Below are 21465 nucleotides of genomic sequence, written 5' to 3' on the forward strand. Positions count from 1 at the left end.
CTACGGGAACACGGCACACCTACGCTTCGACGATCTCCGGAGTAGCAACAACCGTTATCCGCGGCTGCTACCGGCCATTAGATGCATTAGGATCGTGTAAGATTCTCGACTTCTGGCTCGAGGGACTGTGGGACCACCTGGAATTCTCTTAATTTACGCAATTTTCTCTTAATTTGAGCAATTGTCTAGGATAAGTTGCCGGAGCTAACTTTTGATGACAGCAAAATTCATTTTAGAATAATGTTCTTAATTCGGAGACTGTGAATCGTGTCCTGTTGATCCTTTAACTTTGAGCACATTCGTGAAACACCTTAACCTTGTACAAGGTAAAACAGTAGGTCTTTTGGTAGCAATTTTCGAAATTTTCTGAAATCGTTTTAACTAGCAGATCTACGCTATCGATGCTCTACCGATATATAAAAAAACCTGTTCTTCTACCTTTATGGTCTGCCGACTCTTCAATGGCGAGGTTGTAACCGTATCCCTCAAAACCATTTGTAGCTCCACCAATAAAACCACTACTCAACAAACTAGAATTACATAGAATAAATTTGTATTTCATTTTTAACGCTCGTTAACTAAATTCCATAATTCCTAGTCGCTAGGTTGCATCTTTCAAGACCTTTGGTAGTTTCGCAAAAACCACTGTCTGAACTAATTAGAACTACACAGAATAAATTTGTCTGTAATTTTTGAAGCTTGTCAGCTAAATTCCGAGTAGGCAACTTACGTTAACATCCAGTTAATCCTTCAAACTCGCGCTCATTCGCAGAACGCTTCCACCGCGAGGTAACACGAGTTATATGTTACTTACAACCGTAGTTACTTGCTCGTACGTTAATGTATAATTAGGATTTCGAGTTTAAGGGTCCGTGACGGTTTAAAAGGTTGCTCTCACTTGTTAATTTCCTGGTAATCCTTTAAGTTCACGCGTTCGTTATCCCCGTTCGGAGAGGCTCGTTTCTCTCTCTTTCTCTCTCGGTCCGCAGAACTGCGTCGACGATAAATTTCATTGAACGAAACGGCGCTGCCTCGTAACGCGGCCTCACGCGGGGTGAATAATAATTAATTTGCCGGACGGGACCGTCGTTCATTCTGCCTAGTTCTCCACCGGCAGATCCTGCCAAGATGTCGGCAGACAGAGACCAAAGGGAGGCTTTGGCTGTGAAATGCGACGCCCGTATCAATGGCGAATCTGCTGTTCTCCTTCAACCTTAAAATCCCTGTGCAAACAATCGAGCGCTATCCGATGCTTCCAAGCGTTTTTTGGAATTTATGGCACCGAGGCGCTGCGATCCGAAAGACGTCTGACTTGTCATTGCTTCGAAAAACGCTGCTGTCTCCTTATTCGAATTTATTGCTGGATACCGAGACTATGGACGTGTCTCGATTAGACTGGGGATCTTTATGAGAAATACAAATTTAGTTTTGAGTGAATTTTGAGTCTATAATATCAGCTATTCTCATATAATATCGAGACGGAATACTGACCAATCGACCGCAGATCTTTCTGCAAAATAACAAATTTTTTGGGTCTAATATTTTGTGCTGTGACGATTTTAATAAATCGAAGATATTGTAATAGTAAGCTTTCAATTGTTCTATCGTAAATGCCTACCGTAAATGCATAAAATCTCGCAGTGATTGAAAAAGGCAGAATAGCAAGATGAAAAAGACAAAATTGTGTATTCATAGACACGCAGGCAATAAAAATGTCCTTACTCTTTTAAGGAATTAGAAATGCCAAAGAGGTCCCATATGGTCATAGTAAACGCAAACAAAACAGCGCAAAGCGTTATAGCAGAAGGATCATTCACCGACGCTTTTATAAAAATGTGCATTTTATAAAAATGTTCGAAACACCGAAGAGAAGTACACAGTTGCAAAAGCATCGGCTAAAAAATAGTTTACGGCTTCGGCAACCTTCGTTACCTTTTTTACATATTTACGATCTATCCGGATCGATTAAAAGTCGATACGCAGGATCGATTAGAATTCATAAACAGCGAAAGAAACGGCGATAAAACCGACGCATGATCTACGATCTTTCCACATCCGTAATTGAGATCGTATTCGCCGAGCGCGTACCTCTGCATACGTACTATGTTATTCGTTTCTTCCGACGGCTAATAATAATAGAAAAGTCATTACCGGTGTAATCGCGTGTCATCGTCGGTCTTATTATCGACCGGGTGGTGTGTTCTTGCTTATGCATTATAGCGTGAGCGAGCTGGTCTGTGGCGACACACTTTGCCATTCACGCGAAGAAGGTGCGTACAGGTGCTTCCGGTTTCTATCGACTATTATCCGGAGTTTCCCAGGGTCGCTGACAGGTGTCTTGTAGTAGACACCGCCTACGATACCAGCAGAATATCCATCGTTGTGAGACAGGATCGGTTCGCCTGATGTTTATGAGATTTTCTTGTTTGGGGGCAGGCGGAAATCGTTAATATCGCTGCGTGTCGATATATGCATACCGTCACGTGCAATAAAACTTGTTTTCGCTAAATCATTTTTCCGTCACCATTTTATTAAAGATTTTTGCATAACGATCTTACGAACGATTTTTCCACAACGATCTTATAAATGATTTTTTCACAAAGAACCTTCGAACCGTTTAAACAATTTTATAAAAATCGCAGCTAATGTTCGCGTTGCTTTTTTTTTTAGATATAATTTTAATTATTTTACAGCTTGACTCTGCATCGCAGGAGGGCACGATCACTGTGATAAACTTGAATTTCGCGCCAATTAAGTTGCTTTGATTTTATGGAATTCATCGACAGTCAGCGTGTCAAACGATCGAATACGAAAGCTCGACGCTCTATAAAATCGCGCGGTTCATGTACAACTAAGCTGAAACCGAAGGGCGTAGCTGGTAAATCGACTGCTCTTCAAAATGTCTGCTTCGAATTTACGGAGTGTTTCCGCGGTTAGCGTGTTGAACGATCAAACGAGAAAACTTGGAGCTCTATAAAATGCAACACTCGATACATACATGACTGAGCTAAAATTGAAGAGAAGCTAATGGGGCGACAGTTCACCAAAATGGCGGAAATCGGCGCATTCCTCTCCGTTCTCATAGCAACGTCGAAACGAACGAACGAGGGAACGAACGAACGAATGAACGAACGAATAAACGAACGGTTGGACGAACGGCATTTCTCAAGGGCCATTTTGTACCAGTTTCTCGTGTTTTTTCTTTGGCTGCGCGAGCGATGAGCTCGTTAGGGGCAGCCGGAGGGAGAGGACGGGGTAAAAGGTCGGAGCAAGAGGGACGATCCACGAGGTGCCTCCTGATAGACCGAGAGGAAAACAAGTCCGAGGGTTCAACCAGCGTATATTGATTGATCTACAGTTAAGCGGACTGACGGCAGCCACGTGAAGATCGTCCGGGAACAGTTCTCTCTCTCTCTCTCTCTTTCTCTCTCTCTATCTCTCTATCTCTCTATCTCCGCTCTCTCCTATCCTTCACCTACCGTAAAATAAAGAGAGGCGAACGGAATTTGCTCTCGATGATGCATGCTCCGCGGCCCCGCCCTCTCCTTCTCATCGACTGACGGCCAGGTGAATAATAATTCCTGATACAGCCGGGCACGTTGATCGGGTTACTCTCTCAGGGGAGGGACGCAACCCGCTTCGGGATGATCGATGTACCCGCGCGATGCCTAGCGCCGCGTCGTCGGGTACATAACCAAGGATCATCGGGCACACGGACTTTCTCTGACGCCGCGCGCGATTTTGCGCTTTTTTTTTCCCCAACCGAACACCGCCACACACACAGACGATTAACTGCCATTAGCGACGCATCGTCGCGTCGGTTTTTTGCCGCACGGGGATGCACCTATACGCGCATCTTACCTGTGATCGCCGCGATCATCGTCCCGGGACCTGTTGATCGGTCGTTAGCGGACGGATATCGTCGAGCCGAATGATGCCTCAGAGCTCTCTCGGGCTCGATTATTGTCGGGTTCCGTTACCGAGGGACTACTCGCGTTCGAATATTATTTATCGGAACGGTTTTATGATCCGACTGGTATCGACTATGGTCCCGATCTATTAACGAATTTGTAGAGGGCAAGGGACACTCGCGACAAACGTGAGTAAAAAGTACCCCCGCAAATCGGGGGAAAGTATTGTATATCTTGCACAGAGTTGTGCAGAATTACAATTGAATTGCTCCGGGAATTATAATTACAAAGCAATTCAATTACATTGTAATTCGGTCATATTGTAATTTATAGTTCAGATCTTCATTCGATTAAATTGCAATGTAACTTGTAATTGCAAATGGAGCAGAATTACAAAATACTTTGTAATTAATTTACATAAAATAGCGTTACGTATTATGAACGAGGACGAGGAATAGAAAATACTCCGCATAGACACCAAACAAGTGTATGAAAGAAAAATATAAAAATATATTGTACTTCTTCAAAGTACTGTGCTATAATTTGTAGAGCTGTATTTTAATTACGGAAAGGTTTGAATTATGTAATTTAGTTACGACGTAGTTGAATTACTATATAATTGAAATATTGTACAATGTAAATCAATTGTGTAATTGCAAAAGTGTGCAGGTCTCTCAAATCGCAGGGTTGCAGAAAAATTATAGTGCAGCAAAATTGCATAATTGTAAAATCGTGGAATTGCAGGAAAATTGTAGAACCAGTATTTAGTATTATGCATTTTCTTGCAAATCCACACTATCGCACTGTCCATATTTAATTATCGGACCGCGCGTGGGAATAGATAAAATTGTAACGAAAGCATATTGTTGCACGTAATTGTCGTAATTATATACAAATGTAGCTATTTTAGTTTATGTAACGCGCACTAGGTAGTCCCGATAGTTGGGTCTAATTCTATGCTAAGAACGGTCTAAGCACTGCCATGATAGATATACCTACTTCAAAAAGATTATTCTAATCTTTAAAATTTATTGAGACTATAATATCCTTGGTTCTTTTTACGTTGAATTTTTTGCAGACAGCTGGATATTCTCGTTAAATTTTTATTAATAACGTTACGATCATAAAACTCGTACAAGGTCGGACGAATAAATTGCATTTTGACGCTATGAGCAGCATAAAATAGAGCATGCTTTAGGAAGCTTAGAAAAAGGTAGACTACTCTTGCAGCTTTAATGCAACCGTGATCGCGAAAACTGATCAATTTTTCCTCCAAACGAATCGAAACTGTAAACCTGATAAACCTTCGTTGAAAGTGAGCTTGAATGAGAATTTGTTGACGAGTTTTCCCGCTTCATGCTACGGCCAGACTGAATCGAACAGCTTTTTGTCGCGTTTTTCAAGATACATGCAACATCAGCTAAAATTTGCTGGTCGTTCCTCCAGTGTGACCAAAGCTCTACGCATTTTCTGTCCGCGCAGCAACGAAGCAACAGCGAGAAGGGTGTCCACAGAAACCCTCGACGCGTCAATCAAACGAAACGAAGAAACAGAGAGAATAAAATCCCAGCAAACTTATTACTTTACAAACGACTGTCTACAATTGCGCTGTCGCATAAACATCTACAGGTTGCTGGGAGCCGACGCGAACCGTTTGACGGACCTTAAAGCTGTCAGGGAAACGTTCTCAGCCAAAGTCGCAGCCGTGGACAGGCCATTCCGTGGAACTGAGATCTGAGGTGTGTTCTCCCGATGAACTTTACGACCGCGGGGACTGAGATCCGGAAGAGAGGTCGCCGTAAAATTCGCGGAAGAGGGGACAGGGCCGCGCGTTGTTACCTTTACGAGGAGTAATTATCGATGCGCGGCTTTTCCTGCCGGCTTCGAGATCGAGACGATAAGCGACCAGTCTTCCGGCTGATAAGAGGCCGTGATAACGCGTCGCGAGCGCGCGCGCGCAATGAGGAGCATAAGTTTTTGCACGGTGTCTTTGGCAGATTGCGATCGCGGTTGCGGTGACGAACGCGCGAAACTGTTGGGAAGATTTTGATCTGGAGCCCTTCAGAGAGAGAGAGAGAGAGAGAGAGAGAGAGAGAGAGAGAGAGAGAGAGAGAGAGAGAGAGAGAGAGAGAGAGAGAGAGAGAGAGAGAGAGCGGGGGGAATGGGAGAGACAGAGGGGGTTGAAGAGAGATATAGAGGTCTAGGAGAGAGAAAGAGAGAGAATGGCGCGAGAGCCAGCTCGACGAAAGGAAATTCGAAGAGGCAAGCCATTATTGCTCTAACTACTTAATTGCACGCCGTCTGCTCTCGTTTTCGCACGGTGCATAGGTTCCACCCGTATGAAGGCGCCCCCGCGAGACCGCGGGGTCAACTTCCGGTCGTAAAAGCTTTTATAAGGGTGCGTCCGCACTGTAGAACGGAAACGGGTGCAGCCGGGAATTGTGCGTCGTCGAGGTCAAGATGAACCTCCAGTGAACGCACTTTTCTCTGAACTTCACGCTTCGAGTCGAAATTTGCTCTCGAATAAAACAATTCCGGCTCGCGGACATTCTAAACCCCCTCATAGAAAACTAGAATGTGCCGTCAATGACTAATAGAGCGTTACAATGATTTCCCTATATATGTCGCCAAGACGTGGATGATAAATGTCGCAGAATTATCCTCACTACCGCGGGGTATATCCCGGGAGGGACCTCTGGCGATGAGGACTGTAAACACAACACGGCTCGAGTATGTCTTCCGGACGATCCACGACGCTGGCGAGACCCGTGTTGTTGACATATATCGAGAATTCACTGTATTACCTAGTGTAATTATTACGTTTTAAAATTCCTCGCTGCAATCTTTCACTTGTTTCGTATGAAAATTGTCCTCTGACCTTCAAACAGAGTTCATCAATTTGATAAATTACTTCAGTATAAATCGGAAGAAATGTCCGTGATCTCATACAGAGTGTCCCAAGAATGTAGTATTTCCTTGGAAGGGATAATTCCTGAGATGATTTGAAGTAGCTTTTTCCTTTGAGAAAATGTTCGCAGCGGCTTCATTACGGAGTTATTAACGAAAAATACAGACCAATCAGAGCGCAGCTATAGCAGAGGGATTCCGGCACGGCGACAGTTCCCGACGGCGATTGGTTCGTGATTTTGTTAATAACTCTTTAACAAAGCCGCGGACTACATTTTCGCAAGGGAAACAATTACTTCAAATGGTATCAGAAATCAGCCCTTGCAAGGAAATATAACATTTTTGGGATACCCTGTATAGGTTAAGGGACCCAATTACTGTGCCTATATCAATTATACTTATTCTTAAAGCATAATGAATATTAAAAAAGATATATATATATATATATAAAAATAACACACATATTAACTGACTTCAATCAAAAAAATTTAATATCTCTTTTTTAAAATACATTATGCTTTAAAAATATCTATAATTAATATAGGCACAGTAATTGGGCCCCTTATCCTACTATCTACACCATGTACCGAAAATTGAATGAATTTAAAGTACGTTAAGCATTCAATAAACTATGAGTACTGTCGCAAAAATAAATAGTTCTCCCGAACAGAGATGGCTTTTAAATAATAAAGAAACTGTCTAATAAATAATAAAGTAACTGTCAAGAAAATGTTGTGTTTGAAATAACGCTGAGGAATGCGGGCTGATTTGGCACGAGAAACGTGCAAGTGTTAAATGGGCCGATCTTAAGATACGTCCAGGACAAAGTAAAAAAATCGTCGGGAAGAAAAATGTCGGGGGAGAAGGGAGCAGCCTGGATTTTATTGGACCGTAATTTACGGGGAACGCGCATCGGCGAAATTCGAGGCATCTTCCCCGAAAGAACACGGCAAGTGGGGATATCAAGATCTTCGCGTTATACGAGCGGCCGTAACACCGCTACCATTACTCGCTTCCAGGGCATTAAAGATAGCGCTGGCAATTATAATCATTACGACGCGAACGGCGCATACGCGGCGCGTTACGCTTCTATGAAATCTCCATAACGCTGGGAACGCAGAATCTTCGTACACACCCTCCCTGCACATTCCCATTTCCCTTTCGAACCACGAACGGCCCGTGTAAAATCCCTTTTTCAACACGGTTTTACCCTAAACGCGCACGGAAACAATGCGGAGCTGGCTGGACGGACAATTCACTGACTGCAGGAGCAATTCACTGTGAACGACAATGGACATGCCAACCCCATTCGTTATGCATTAATTTCTCTTTAAATTTTTTCTCTTCAGCTTTCAGTGCCTATCCAACATTTTCAGTTGTTTAATTCATTCAATAGATTAGTTTGATTTTCTGTAATTTTTTAGATTGCAAACGAATAAAATTTGAAAGCATTTTCCCCATTGGGAAGAGTTAATTTCAACGATTTTGGCAACTGAAAATTCTCATATAAAAATAAATTAAATTGTGAATCATATAATTTCGTGACTACGCTTTGACAATAATAGTAATAAAGCGTTTCAATACAAGCATAAATTTAATAAAGTTTTACTTTTACTGTAACGGGGGTTCTAGGTCTATATTTTTTTATTTTAATCCTACTTCACGTTCAACGACAACTACCAATATTATTAACCCTTTGCACTCGACTGCCTGCTCTGAGGCATCACTAAACATTAACCATAATATAATTAAAAACAATTTCTAGATTTATGAACGTAGAGTTTTTTTAACTTTTAAGAAGATTACTTGTACCGAGTTGTTAAATCTTGATCCAGAATTACTGGGTTCGTGTTGAAAACGCGGCCTTCGATTCGTGGGTGATCCAGCGCCCAGTTCGCGGAAATTCGACGAAAGCACGATGCCAGTGAAATATCGGGGAAACCAGGATTGTTTGTACTGCCGGCAGAGAAGCAATAAGCGTGACGCGGCCCAGCAGCCTCGTATACATCCAAAGGAAACGAGAGGATTCGTTTATATCGAGCCGGTTTTGTCTCCGGCTACGAGGTTCGAGCGCGAACGATGGCTCCTCGCGCGGATAATGGCAGTCGTTCCTGAAGAATCGACTTTTGCAGCACGATAATTGCGGCCCGGGGAACATTGAACAGTTCGCGGAAGATTCCCCGGTCTCGGAGACGGGAGATCGACAGTTGTTCCTCGATAAATATCGCCCTTTGCGCGGTTCGCTTCGGTCTGGAGTGCAGCGATGCACCACCCGACGATCCCCGCTTCTCCTTTCTGTTCGGATCAAAACTGCAACAGCTGAACTGCTCTGTTCACAATTCTAGTCACGGTAGATTCAAGCTCTTTCTTCAATGATTCCAATTAGTTGAATATAATAGATCAATACTCTTTTAAATGTGGCCCAGATATCAAAGGTCTGAAAATTATTTTCGATTTTATTAAGCGATATGCAATTAAAATTTAATTTCATTAAAATGGTGCAACCAAGCTGAAGCTATATAAACTACTTGGTGGTGGTGGTTGAACGTACTTGGTTTAAAGCATTAAATAAATAATAATAATAATAATAATAATACTCTTTTAAATTCTTTTCATCTTCTTACTGTTTTAAAAGTCACCTGCACATTTCTATCATAAATGTCTAGTGTACCCAAAATATCGCTTGATTACGTTTCAATTATTCTTTAAGATTTCATTTGCAGTAGCTCTTAATTTTTTACCACTTTGCTATAATATTTAGGATCTAATCCAATGAATTGTCCCTTATTATTTTTCCGTTGATAAAATTGCTATTATTTTTTTTATATTAGAACACCTTCAAGTATGAAACGAAATCTCTCAACACACCAAAATTAATGAATTCAATTGAGCCGTTCACAGGCCAAATCGATTAACTCCACTTCTTGAAATATTTTAGATTTAAGTGTCAAAGCACTTGGTTCAGTCATAAAAAATTTTTATTTATAAAAAATTTCTCAAATAATACAGATTAACGCCTTTAAACAACAACATTTTTTGGGTCGCCGAATAATAAATAATTGATTTCAGAAGCCACCTTGATTAACTCCGTACTCTAATGAAAACCGTTGCAATAATGAAATTCTGCGTTCTCGAGCAACAGTGGTGAATTATTATTAAACAGTTATTTCGATTTAAGTTTCAGTTGTTTTTATAAAAATAAATTATACCGTTATATATCAAGATGGATGAGACGAATAATAATTGTTTGGATCTGTAAAATGCTGAATCTGATGGTTCTTCAATACTCTATTTGTAATCAGGAAGCTCGGCTCATGAAAAAGGTTATGTATTTCTACTGACTCGTCATCTGGTTGCAGAGAATAAAAAATAAAAATCTTTTAGAAAACGTGAAATAATGAACTTTTTCTGCAAGAAAAAATATAATTTGAAGACTGATTTTGATGTTATTACTTTTTCTTACACAGTCATCCAAAAGTTGTGATATTAATAACGATTACACCTAGGCTATTCTATCTTATTCACTCTACATATCTTTATACAATTTTTATTTTAAAAGTAGTTTTTGAGAAGCGTGTATATTATTTCATCACGTTTCACCACTTTCTGTTTTATGGGGTTAATCGATTTGACAGGTGAGGGGTTCAACTAATGACGACAGAGAAGATTGCCGTTGAAGAGACTCGAACATGAACGAGGAAGGATGAGAATGGACATTGGAGAAAGTGACAGACGGCATACCCGCGAGTTCCCATTATCAGGTCGAAATCAATCGGCTTTATTCCCGAGATGCATCGAGCCCCGGAAAAAGAAGAAGCTCCCCATTCGCTAGACTCCGGTCATCCTCTAATCCGAATGAGGTTCTCCTCGCGTTCATCTGGCTTCCTTTGACCTGAACGAGGGCGACGGACTCTGGAGGAATCGTTGACGTTTTCCAAGCGATCCAAACCTGGCCAGGCAGGCACAGCCAGTACACCGAAAGCTTCTTCTTCCTTGACAACATTCTTTCCTCATCCCCTCGCGGCGATTGCTCGACGATTACGCGAGCAAGCTTCCTCCCATCGCCTTCGAAGAATAACATCGATGGACCTTCTCCGCCCGATTGTCGTTCCGTTCTTTCAAGCCGAGATTGGACTCTCCGCAACTTGGTCAACTGATCTAATTGAATCCGACGCCGGAAAATCGGCGCGAAATTGCAGTGGCGTAGGCGTTGCTCCGGGAAGAGGACTTCGGGCCAGCGGAGTCGTTCATTTCTCAGTTTCTTTAGTTTCATTCATTTCTTTTCGTTAAAACCTCAACCATGTAAGTTTCTTTGATCATTCGATCTTTTGGAATCCAAAAGATTGTGCAGAATTACAATCGAATTACTCCGGGAATTATAATTACAAAGTAATCGAATTACATTGTATTTCGGTCATATTATAATTTATAATTCAGATCTTCATTCGATTAAATTGCAATGTAATTGCAAATGGAGTACAATTATAAAATACTTTGTAATTAAATTACAGAAAATAGCGTTACCTATTACGAATGAGGACGAGGAATAGAAAATACGACGCATGAACAGCAATCAAGTATATGAAAGAAAAACATAAAAATATATTGCACTTCTTCAAAGCACTGGGCTATAATTTGGAGACACATCTGATTAAAATAAATCTAATACAAGTTTTTGAATTAATTGAAAGGTTTAAATTATGTAATTCAGTTACGACGTAGTTGAATTACTATATAATTGAAATACAATGTAATTCAATTGTGTTATTGAATTAGCACAACTCTGTTTTGGATGGATATCTCGGAGATAAAATAACAGTAAGAAAGTACACGAAGAACATGAAAATATGAAGTCTAGTAAGAGCACGTAGAGTACCAATAGTGGAAACCGATCAATCATCTGACATCTATCGCTAGACCTTTATGATATAAGTTCGGTATACAAAATTTGTCTAGCTTATTCATTTTCTGTGGGGTGAGGACTAACGCTGTAGATGGGCGTGGCTCTTTTGCCCGCAACTCTTTTATCAAATGATACCAGTGCCCCATGGAGCAATTTTCACAACAATTTACATCTCTGTATATCTACTTCTCTGCGGAGTGCACTAAATGAGCGTGGCCTGTTACTCTCGACCTTTTCCCAAAGTCAGTGCAGTGCTCCCTAGGGCAATTTCTACACATACCTGTTCTAGACACTGTGCCGAATGCATATATTTATATACAGGGGGTCCCAGTTTTTTCCGGCCAAACTTTGCCAGGGTGTTCTACACGCAAAAGTAAGAAAAAAATGTTACATGAACATATGCTCTTAAATGTTTTATTAAGGAGTTATAACTAATAAAAGTTTATAACTATTATAATTAACTAACAAAAGTTTATGAAGCACAAATTAACACTTGTGAGCAGTTAGTACAGAGGATTATACACGCATTTGCTGCGATTAGAGAAAATGAAGAAGAAATTAGTAATACGATAGGGTGAATTTTTGTTGGATGCCAATCCTGTATTCGTAATAACGGACGTCATTTTGAAATATTAACTCGTTAATAAAACGTTAATATAAAATGTCGATATCAACTACTTCAGCAAGTAAACATAAGAGTTTATGTAAACACAAATAGAGATATTCATAATACGTTCGTAGGCTGTATCGACGAAATGCCATTTCATTATCATTTTGTATTATAATTATACCTCTTTAATCAAACATTTAAGAGCATATGTTTACATAACATTTTTTTCTTACTTTTGCGTGTAGAACACGCTGGCAAAGTTTGGCCGGAGAAAATCGGGACACCCTGTATATGCAATGAAATCGCAGATGATAGTATAAAATTGAGATATTAGGAAAGATCGCAATCTGTATCGTCGCGATCCCGGTCAGAAAATTTGAAATAAAGACGGGGGCCCGGTGGTCAGCGACGAAGGAGGTCGAGAGCTTTTTTTACGAGGCGAAGGGTATAAAATATAAGGAACGAGAAGGAGGTTGACGTTCGATGACGCCAGTTGTCGGCGTCACAAAGAGCCCGGGCATAAAGAGCGAAGCTCCGTGGCTCTCTCTTGCTCCGCGAGACTCTCCCAATACAGTCGGATTTTATGCCCGTAGCTGGAAATATTAAATCGCACCTAAGCACGTTTTATGTCGACCGCCTAATAATCTCTCCTCTGACCCTCTCATCTCTCTTTCTCTCTCTCTCTCTCTCTCTCTCTCTCTCTGGCTTTTATCCCTTTAACCCCTCCCACTCCTTCAAAGAGAGAGAGAGAGAGAGAGAGAGAGAGAGAGAGAGAGAGAGAGAGAGAGAAAGATCGTCTTTTCGTCACTCGGTCTCGCTGGGACCATGCAAGGACCCCTAACAGAACTTTCGACCGTTCCCTTTCATCCTGGTTCGGCCGAAGTATGATCGTTGGTGGCCGATTCCGTTCCCCGTTCCGCAGTTTATAAAACCTTCCTTCTCCTGTCTCTCTCCCTCCTTCGTTGCATTTTTTCTCTCTTTCTCTCTCTCTCTCTCTCTCTCTCTCTCTCTCTCTCTCCCTCTATTTCTTTCTCTGTTTCAGGGACTGAGAAAAACGTTGGCGCTTTCTTAATCTGTAACCCTTCGCAGGGCGCGTGGACCCTCGACGTCTCTCGACGACCTGCAATTTACACCCTATAATTATATCGACTCGTGTGACGAGAACGATGTTGCGAGGTATACAAGGCGATGCAGTGATTATTGCTACCTTCGTTCTCGCGCATTGTCCCCGGCTAATAGCTGTGTTTACGATTTTTATGCGGTGTATGTGTGTGTGTGTGTTTGCGTGTGTGCCGGAACTGACAACAAATTGGAGTGCTGTGTTAACGCGTCAACGGTTTCGTAAGACCGCGAGGTGAAAGATTAATCGAGTTTTTTTTTCGTCTGCAGATTATACAAAGCGAATCAAAGAGGCGGAATCGACATTCAACAGATATTCGATTAATTAATCACTTTTCTTGCAACATAGTCGGTCGTAGGAATAAAGTCAGGGTCGTTTTAAACAAACAAGACACCGTGGTCGGGGCCTGTAAAAAGGAGCAGCATCTTTAAATCGGTGGATAGACTCGAACAGAAATTGTAGAATCTCAGACCATGATTGTGGACACCAAGAAAAAATTAAAGGGCCATGGAAAAAATGGCAGGACTCAAAAAATGGCAGGAGAAAAAAAGGACTCTTTTCTCAGGAGCTGAAGAAAAGAAAACGGTTCAAAGATCGAGGAAAAAATGGTATGAATCAAGAATAAGATTGAAGGGTTAAGAAAGAGTTGTATTTCTCACGAAAAAGACTCTAAGATTGAAGGAGAAAAAAATTGTAGCCCTCAAGAGAGGAGAATAAGAGGGACCATGAAAAAATGGCAGAACTCAAAAAAGAGCAATAAATAAGAGCAGAAAAAAATTGTAGGGCCGAAGAAAGAATTGCAGGGCCAAAAAAAAATTCCAGAACCAGCAAAAGCAGCGTTAGAGCTGAGAGCATTGCATCGAGACAGTCTAACAGTACACTGTGATGATGCCAGAAGAAAAATGAGGTCAGAAATAAAATTGCTCGAGGTCTCGCGATCTATTCACACCGCACTGCAGCCGAGAATAAGATTGCAGATTACGAGGCATCGTCGTAACGATCAAAATCGCAGCCTCCTAGGTGCGAAGATACCACCGCAGCGTCGTCCTCGAAATAGTGATACTCGAAGGAAAGTACGAACAATGTAACGCTCAATAATCGATCTTCCATTGATCGCCTAATCGCAAATCTGGCCTTCGCTTGTCAAAGGCGACATCTTGTCGCCTGGATAGACCGCATCTCGCTGATATTACGGCGGCAATAGTCGTGCTTCGACAAGAAAAGAAACTCTAGAGGATAGAGAAAAACAGAAATGATTGATAACAGTGTTCAGAGATGGAAAACGCGCGAGGCGTATGCTCGCGCGCGCGCGCGCGTGCGTGAAGAGTAAAAAAACCGCGAAGCAACGCCAAGCCACGCCACGCTCGTGCCGCTCGGCGTGGCGCGTTAACGCGGAGAGAGTTATGTGACAAGCGACAGCCGTGCTTCTCCTCGCGTGTCCGCGCGCGTTTCCTCGCCGCTCGTTCCATCCTGCGTGATCGCCGCCTCGGAAACAGACGGAGAGATCGTTCCGCTTATTAAATCGTCCCTGGAGCGCCGCTTTTTGCCGCGATTCACAGAGCCTTATCTAAGGTTGCGTCACTGTTGAACGCTTCGAACCCGGCGCAAACAGCCCTATCGATCCGCAAATATCGATACCAGGGCCGCGTTTAATATATCCATCGACCAGCGGGCTGATATTAATTGCCCGCTTAGTCACCGAATCCCGACATCGATTTTTATCGGTGACCTCGATTCGCGATTCCATAGACTCTGGGCAGAGTTCCGATTCTTTAGATAAGTTTTATTCGTTTGATCGTTGCGATCCTACCTTCACTTCCTTTTTTTTTTTTTGGCAAGTGTCATTTGAAATAATGGAAATACAATCTTTGTTTGGATACCTGCACCGTGTGTCATAGTCTTAAAGTCAGATTAATTCAACGAGAATCGCAGCGACAATGCAGGCCACAGGCGTTGCTTTCTATACTACGGATCGTTCGAATGGGTTCGAAAAGGTTCCCGTTTTAATTGAATTTGAGCCACGAAGGAAGCTCTGCGGTCCGTCGAGTTCAGAGACCGGCAGCGTACGCGTGTTAAACAAAGCGTTAATCTCTCGGCTGTGGGTGCCGCTCTATCGTGGCCGTGTATCGGCCAATCAACTTCTACCACAAAGCAGAAGAATCCTCTTTTGTCAATGGCCTAATCCCCGCAATTTTTGCGACATTCCACCGCTCGCCTCGACGATTTCATCCCCTAAACACGTTTCTTCCACCTTAAAAGTCATCCTCAACTTGAAATCTTAATGTCAAACACACCAGGAAAGCTCAGACTTTGAAAGTTCAACGAGTACCACAATTTTCTTGAGAAATTCAATTGAAAATCTTGGTGCGAGGCCCGGGAGACTGGAGATTTTGCAACTCCCTCGGATACGATTTTATTAACAAATGGACTCGCCTGATGTTCGCACCAGGATATTCATCTGTTTGTTACAAAGTGGTAGCCCCATATGATTATATTCAAGATCGAGATCCAGAGATGTTTCTGATCGCTGTAGACGGTCGGGGACGGTCTTCTCGAGACGATAACGAGATCTGCCCACTCCGGAGATTTACGATCGCGGAATTTAATTCGGTAGCTCGTCCAATTTGATCGTGATACCACGATAAAGGAGGCTTCTTGTCGCGATCGCTTCTTGCTACCATGCAGGGAGATTGGGAGCACCTGGCACCGGCGCAGTAGCGTAATTCGAGGTAGAAAAGAAAATTATTTAATCCTCTCCTCAGACGCTTCAAAATTTCAATGTATTGATTGTTATCATGGCGACGATTTCCTTTAACTAACAGGTGTATTACCTGGTTTGCATCGGGTCTGAAATCGTTCGAAAATAGGTTCTAAACGAGAATGTACATCAACAATTTCTATTTGGATATAGTAATTATTCAGACTGGGGATTTTATGCATTTACGGCAAAAAAACGGTGTAATTTCAAACAATAAAAAGATTACAAGAATTTAGGAGTAATATATTCCTTACAGCTCCATAATGGTTCCTGTGTCTTGCAATTGATTCAACCGATTCTTATTTCACAGAAAGATCCACAGTCCAGTAATCACATTCATAAATGGCAGACAAATAAAGGCGTTCGAGGTGATGGTGGGTGATTTGAGAAAACTGTAATCCGAGTGCCAGAGAGTTAATCTTCCAGTTCGAATTTTGCCAGCTAAAGTAAACCGATTTCGAGGTATATTTTTAACGGTGTTCGACTAGTTCGACGGTGACCGTGTCGAAGAGAACCGAGTGTGCGCACGGGCCCCGACGAGCGCAGAGTTGCAACCGACGAGTCCAAGAATTCGGCTACGCCACTGCGCCGGGGGTAGAATAGCCGATCGCGAGCATTCGGCTTGGCGCGGAGGTGAAATTGCGCGTTGAAGATCGATTAACTCGGCGACGTTCGACGTAAAATACGGCTTCCAAGTGGCGTACTCGTGGCCCGGGCTCTCTCTGCTCGTCCTCTTTGCTCGCGCGCGAAGTTTCGCGTGTCGGAACGCAACGAAACCGAGGTGAGGAAAAGAGAATGAGGGGGCGAGTCAGAGCGAAAAAGGAGAAACGGAGCGAGAAACCAGAAAGGAAGAGAGAGAGAGAGAGAGAGAGAGAGAGAGAGAGAGAGAGAGAGAGAGAGAGAAGAAAGAAGGAAGGGTGCCCACCTCGGTGCGGATCAAACGGAGCTGAGCTTCGATTATAATAAATCAAGACGTAAATAATGAAGGAACGGATGGGCCTGAAAGCGATGGCCCAGGAGGCAGATAAAGGGGGAGAGGACGGTGAAACACGGCTGCAATCGAATTCCCGATCCTCTCTCGCCTCGCGAACCGCACCGAGACCGAGAAAGACGGAGAGAACTATGCAACAGCGATTAATGCTTCTACCCCGAGGGATCGAGAGATCTCTCCGCGTCAACCGCGGAACGAGTTTGATTTTATATCGTAATTTATTTCAATGGACCGTGTAATGGGATTAATATCTACGACAGAGCCACGATCCGACGATTAAAACCGATCCATAGACGAGGCGATGTTGCGCGATCCGCGATTTCCACAGATACCATCGATCAGCACACGGTGTGAGGTGCGTATCGAACGCTAATAACGCAATGATTCGTATCATAATAGCGTATCCCCGAGCAGATACGGTTGCGTGCTATTGCCTCAGTTCAATTCCATCATCTTTTTTAACTTATTTCCTTTTCTTCCTTTCCGTGTCCTTTCTTCTTCTCTTTGCTGATTCGGTTGTGTCTAAATAACGCATTATTATTGCATAGAATGATTGCACAGTCACGTTGAACGTTTAGAATGTCTACGGAAGTCTTCGAAAAATTCGAAATTCTTGAATTCTCGATATAATGTCAACAACACGAGTTATGGTTACATTCCTCGACGTCCGTAGTGGGGATAATTCCGCGACGTGTATCATCCAGGCCTTGGCGACGTATATAAAAGCGATCTGCGTTATTAATGACGATGGATAGTTACTTGACAACGAAGCTCTCGGCTAACATTATAATCCAGTGAATTTCTGCATTCATAAATTTTAGTGGTTGCAATTTTATGATAATCATTTTCAAGTAATTCAAATTACAACAGTACAAACACGATACCGTTTCGATTGAATTGACTCGATTAATCGACGATTCTGTAGATCTCTTCATTATCGTTATTCCCGTTTCAAACGCGCAAACAGTTCTGTCGAAAATGATCTACCTACAACACGATTCATTGTGCGAAGCAGTCAAGCTTCGACCTAGCACAGTAACTAAGTAACGCAATTTTGTTTAGCCAATTTGGAAATCAATTTCCAGTACAATCTATTAAGAATCAAGGGTAGTCACGTGACTTTTGCAGGGTCAGCAGGTCGGTAACTGCTGTATAATTTCCGTTCACAGCCTTTAATCACTGACTTAAGATCCGTCTTGCTCTTGATCCGACGGGTCTTAAGTCTGTGACTAAACTCGTCACATTTTTTGCTCTGTATTATCGATATTATGAATTCTGACGCCAGAAACGTGCTTCTGACAAACGTGAATCAAGACAAAATATAGCTCCATTTATAGTTGGAGATATTTGGCATAAAAATGCTTGGATTCCACGGTATGCACATCGTCAATTTTGGGCCTACTTCTTAAGCTTATATCACCAAATATCTGCACAACATCGTCAGCTGATGGTCAGCGCGAGCTAGATTAAACCTTCCACTTTCGAATGAGCTCTTTCCCAGCGAAAAATATTCTCATATAAGGACGAAAAGTTGAGGCACAGAAACCCATTTTTCGCCTATTTTTGTCGGTAACCTGGTCACTCTACCTTATCGCGAATCTACGGAGTTTTGAATTTTCCTAGGATCTACGAGGTGTGAAAATGTTGCAACGATCATGGTCACGATAAAATTTGTCTTTTCCATTCGTGTTGCATCAAGCATCAAGCATCAAGCATCAAGCATCAAGCATCAAGCATCAAGCATCAAGCTGTGTCCCTCTGATCGATTCGAACAATCGAAATGCTACAGTACAATTTTTCCTCGTTCTCAGTTCACCTAGAGCGCCGACAAAGAGTACACAGACAAACCTGTTCAAGAGTACTTGGACAAACCTGTCTAAGAATCCTAGGCCACCATGGTTATGGGGAAGCCGCCAGCGGCATGGTTTTTCCTCGCGGTGTCGCGCGAAGCGTTCGAGGGCAGAAAAGGGAGTTGACTTCCTCCGTTTGCCCGAGCGAAGGAACTCGTAGTCCCACGCAAAGACAGTCGAAGCATTGTCTACGGTGTCGGGCAGAGAATTACCTGGACTCTGGCAGCAGCCATGGGAAGATTATGCGTCTGGCTTGAATTACGTATTAGGCGAGTAAGAAAGAGAAAGAGAGAGAGAGAGAGAGAGAGAGAGAGAGAGAGAGAGAGGGAGATATGATAAACTACATAGAACGAAACGGCGAAGGAAGGAAGAAAGAAAGAGAGACGGATCTCCGTAGACCGGGAAGAAGAGGACCACTCAGAGGGGTCGGAGGGAGGCTCTCTTATTAACGAGGAAGCGAAACAACTCGCACCGGCATGCTAATCGAACGAGCACACAGAACGCACGGTCGTTCGTGGCCCCGGCGTGCCATCGTATCAACGGCCATCTTTGTTCACCAGGTGCCTTCGCGATTCTCCGCCGATGGGAATTTATCGAACCGTGAAAGAATCCCCACCGTATCTCGATGAGAACGCTCGAAAAGAAATACGCATGGGACCACTCGCGTCTCTTATAAAGCACACAGGACAAGTCGGGGGAGATCTAATGAGCGGACGTTTAACGATCGAATTAGAGAGTTCTGGCCTAGAGCGTGTCCTGTCGCCTCTCTACCCCGACCAGAACAGTTCCGTGTCCACGGAATCGCTCATGTCCCGCGATACCTCGTGGCCACCTCGAAATCGGTCGTTCACCTTGCTCTCATCGATCCTTCGATCGTCCGAGCAATCTTCTTTACCTCCCGGCTTGCGATCATTCTCTCTCTCTCTCTCTCTCTCTCTCTCTCTCTCTCTCTCTCTCTCTCTTCTATCTCTCTTATGGGAGCTCGTTCTTTGCAATATGGGAGCAGAGAATAGACTAGAGATTGGTTAGAGGTCGTCAGAGGTCGCTGTCTAGGAGTGAACGTCCTGGAGTACTTAGCAACGAACTGAATGGTACTCGTGACTAAATCTGAGCAAATATTTACCCACGATCCTCTTTTTAAGCATTTTCAATAGAACGCGCGTACACTTCTCTGAAATCTGCTTCAATTCCTTCATTAGGGGAGTAGTCCTACATCCTCTGGTCTACAGTCCCCTTTTTAAAATACAACAAACTGTTGCCTAAATGCTCTACTATTTAATCAGTACACACGAGCATACGCGTTGCTCTAAGAAAATCGGATACCAATGATTTCAGAGTTAGCTATGTTAAGGGACGAGGGAAAAATGCCTAATGACTGGAACATGATCTTCTTCAAAGTGAAGTCCTCGCGTTCTCGCGTCATTTTTTAAACATATTTTGTTGCTTTATTGACAGTAAAGTGTTGTGTCACTTTCATCGCTAATATTCGCGATACCCCCTCGTTTGTTAGGCAAGCGGTCCGACTGGCAGTTTTGGAGCGAGTCGGCGCGGCGAGGAGGATCTCGAGATCCACGGAAGAGGCGAGCTGGTATAAGGGGAACCATGATCGCGGTGGCCTCGGAAGAGGGGGCAGGGGCTTTGGTTGTAGACGACGGCCGGCGTCGGCAAGAGGAGGCAGTTAGCGCGTGTTTACACGACAGCGCTATGTAGCCGGCGACCTCACAGAACAGTCTCTCCCCGATCCGAGCGAAGCGAACGTTTCTATTTGTCCGAACACCTCCTTTCCGTCTCTTTTCGTCTCTTTCTCGTCTACCCAGCCTCCTGCGAGTGACCGCAGGTCGACCCTCGAACTCGTAACGACCCTGAAGAGCGAGTTAAGGGCTGTCCGGTTCACCCTCGAGTGCTCTGTCGACTTGAACTTTGCCTCGAACGCGAATCGATCGGAACATAGATATCTCGAACAATTTTTCTATTTTTTAACTGAAATATTGAGTGAAAAGGTATCGCCAGAGTATTCGCTTGAAGGTTAAAAACGCGAGTGGGGTTCACGGAAGGGTTAAAAGTAGGTGATCTCTGGTATTCTTTTTTCTAGGAAAGCAGGAAGCCGTTCTTTTCGAAACTTTCCGGGTATTTTGTGCCATATTCGAGGAACATGTGTTAATTTTTTTCCTGAAAAATCTTCACTGGAAAGGGAGCTGTATTTATTGACGTAAGGGTCGAAGATACGATGAAGGGTCGCTGAAGGGTTGAAATAAGGCGATCTTTCAAATTTTTTTCGAAGAAAGCTGGAAGCGGTCCTTTTTGGAAACTTTCTGCATATTTTCCGTCATCTTCAACGAACATGTACTATCTTTTTTTATTGAAAAATATTCAGTAGAGATTAAGATATTTATCCCTATCCTCTCTACTAACCTT

General features: G+C 42.9%; 2 protein-coding genes across 3 annotated transcripts in view; both read right to left on the reverse strand.

The window, feature by feature from the left end:
* Positions 1 to 21465, reverse strand: part of Tdg (Thymine DNA glycosylase) — a 614020-nt gene that overhangs the window by 248152 nt on the left and 344403 nt on the right. The gene's annotated exons all lie outside the window — the stretch shown is intronic.
* Retn (retained) overlaps positions 1 to 21465 on the reverse strand; it is a 194842-nt gene that overhangs the window by 53120 nt on the left and 120257 nt on the right. The gene's annotated exons all lie outside the window — the stretch shown is intronic.

This window comes from Halictus rubicundus, chromosome 3, assembly GCF_050948215.1.
Source record: "Halictus rubicundus isolate RS-2024b chromosome 3, iyHalRubi1_principal, whole genome shotgun sequence".
In the NCBI taxonomy this organism is placed as follows: Eukaryota; Metazoa; Arthropoda; class Insecta; order Hymenoptera; family Halictidae; genus Halictus; species Halictus rubicundus.